Source organism: Camelina sativa, chromosome 5 (genome assembly GCF_030686135.1).
Source record: "Camelina sativa cultivar CO46 ecotype springtype chromosome 5, ASM3068613v1".
Lineage (NCBI taxonomy): Eukaryota > Viridiplantae > Streptophyta > Magnoliopsida > Brassicales > Brassicaceae > Camelina > Camelina sativa.
The window spans coordinates 20,720,679-20,722,531 of record NC_141884.1 but is presented as its reverse complement, the minus strand read 5'-3'; the positions used below and the strand labels follow the sequence as shown (position 1 = coordinate 20,722,531).

Sequence of the window (1,853 nt, the reverse complement as noted above, 5' to 3'; positions counted from 1 at the left end):
TAGGTCAGCTTCTTGGGATTGGTTCTGCGGGCCTTGTTGTTGTTGGAATCCAGGTGGTGCAATTGGTTAGTGGTAGTTACCAGAATACTGCTGCTTAGGAGCATAGCCTTGATTGTATTGGACAAAATGCTTTTGATGGACCTGGTTCCCTTGAACTGCTGATGGGTAGATTTGTTCTTGAGGATTGGCAACATTCGGGTTACGGTATGACAGATTCGGATCCAGTTTGTAATTGTTGTACCTTTTGTTGTAACCTCCTTGGTTGTTATGTAGTTCACATCCTCTAGCTGAGCATTCTCCCCATCTTGTTGTAGACACTGCTCTTCCTTGGAGATTGCATGGACATGCTGCTGCTGGTAGAGGAGCTTATCGAGCTTGTCATTGAGGGCTTTCATGTCCCTCTTGTACTTGACATCTTCCTCTCCAGTAGATCGCACAATGCGATCATATTCTTCATTGTAATGCCCATCAGATTGAGCCAAGTTCTCCACTAGATCCCAACCTTCATCAACATCTTTGTTGAGGAAGTTACCATTGCTTGCGGTGTCCAGCAACATCCGTATCTTAAGGACCACTTCCCGGTATAGTGTACTCAGCAATGATGCATTGTTGAATCCATGATGAGGGCATCTGCTTGTGTATCCCTTGAAACATTTCCAAGCTTCACTAAACATCTCATTGTTCTTCTGAACAAAGCTGGAGATATCATTTTGCAGCCTTGCGGTTCTGGAGTTGGATAAGAATTTGGCTAGAAACGCCTTCTTGCATGCTTTCCAAGTGGTGATGGACTCCTTGATTTCTCCCATATGTGTGCTTTGTCTCCGAAAGAGAATGGGAAAAGTCGGAGTTTGAATCCATCTTCACTAACTCCATTGATCTTGGTTAGGCTACATAGCCTATCAAAGTCATCCAGATGGTCCAATGGGTCCTCCATTGGCAAGCCATGAAACTTGTTTCTTTGTATCATCTGGATGAGACTACTCTTTATCTCAAAGTTGTTGTTCTGAACAGCAGGTGGCACAATTCCATGTCTTTGAGTGTGAGTAGATGGAGCATCTCCTGCTCCTATGTTGGTCCTCTCTTGAGGAGCTGGTGGACCATTCTGATTATTCATTGTCTCCTCAATTGGTGTTGGTTGTGGTTACTGGACTTGTTGTTGACGGAGTAACCTTGGTCTGTCGATGTTGTCGATGAAAGGACTCAAGTGTTGGCTACCCTTGGATCGTGTGTGCATGCACAATCAGTGAACCAAGTGAGTACACGAAGGTCAACTCGATCCAGGTGATCGAGTGACGGGTTGGGTGGGTGCTCAGGTTGTACCTGAAATGCAAAACAAACAAACACGAAAGTAAACAAGTCAGTACCGAACTAAAGTGTATAATAGAACTTGATCTAGCAAGTGCTGAAATCTTAAACGTAGCAAATAAAATTCAACCAAATGGCAACGGCGCCAAAATGATAACAAGATTTTCACCCAGGGTATCAATTCCCTATGCAGTTGTAGTACAAAGGGTTATCAATCCAAATGGTTGTTATGTTAGCAGATGAGATATGATCAGAACTATGCAAGTCAAGCAGAGCAAGAAATAGTTTTAATCTAACAATCCTAAAATAAATAAAAGAAATCAAATGAACAAGAACCACACGACCTAAGCACTCAATGCAAGCATTCGAGTACAGGATCGGGTGGGGTGATCGAGTAAACAAAGAAAGTATGGACAACTCAAAGATGTACACAAAGCTGGTGATCGAGTACCAGTTCGGGTATAGGGTCGAGTGATGTATAAAAATGTAAACAATCAAGATGCGAAAGCTCCTAAAGATGGGGTAATCGACTCCTAAGTCTTCCTGGC

General features: G+C 43.1%; 1 non-coding gene across 1 annotated transcript; it reads left to right on the top strand.

The window, feature by feature from the left end:
• Window positions 1-612: 612 nt before the first annotated feature.
• On the top strand, window positions 613-719 carry LOC147944096 (small nucleolar RNA R71). Its single transcript, XR_015558737.1, has one exon. It is a non-coding gene; the product is annotated as a small nucleolar RNA R71 (small nucleolar RNA).
• Window positions 720-1,853: the final 1,134 nt, after the last annotated feature.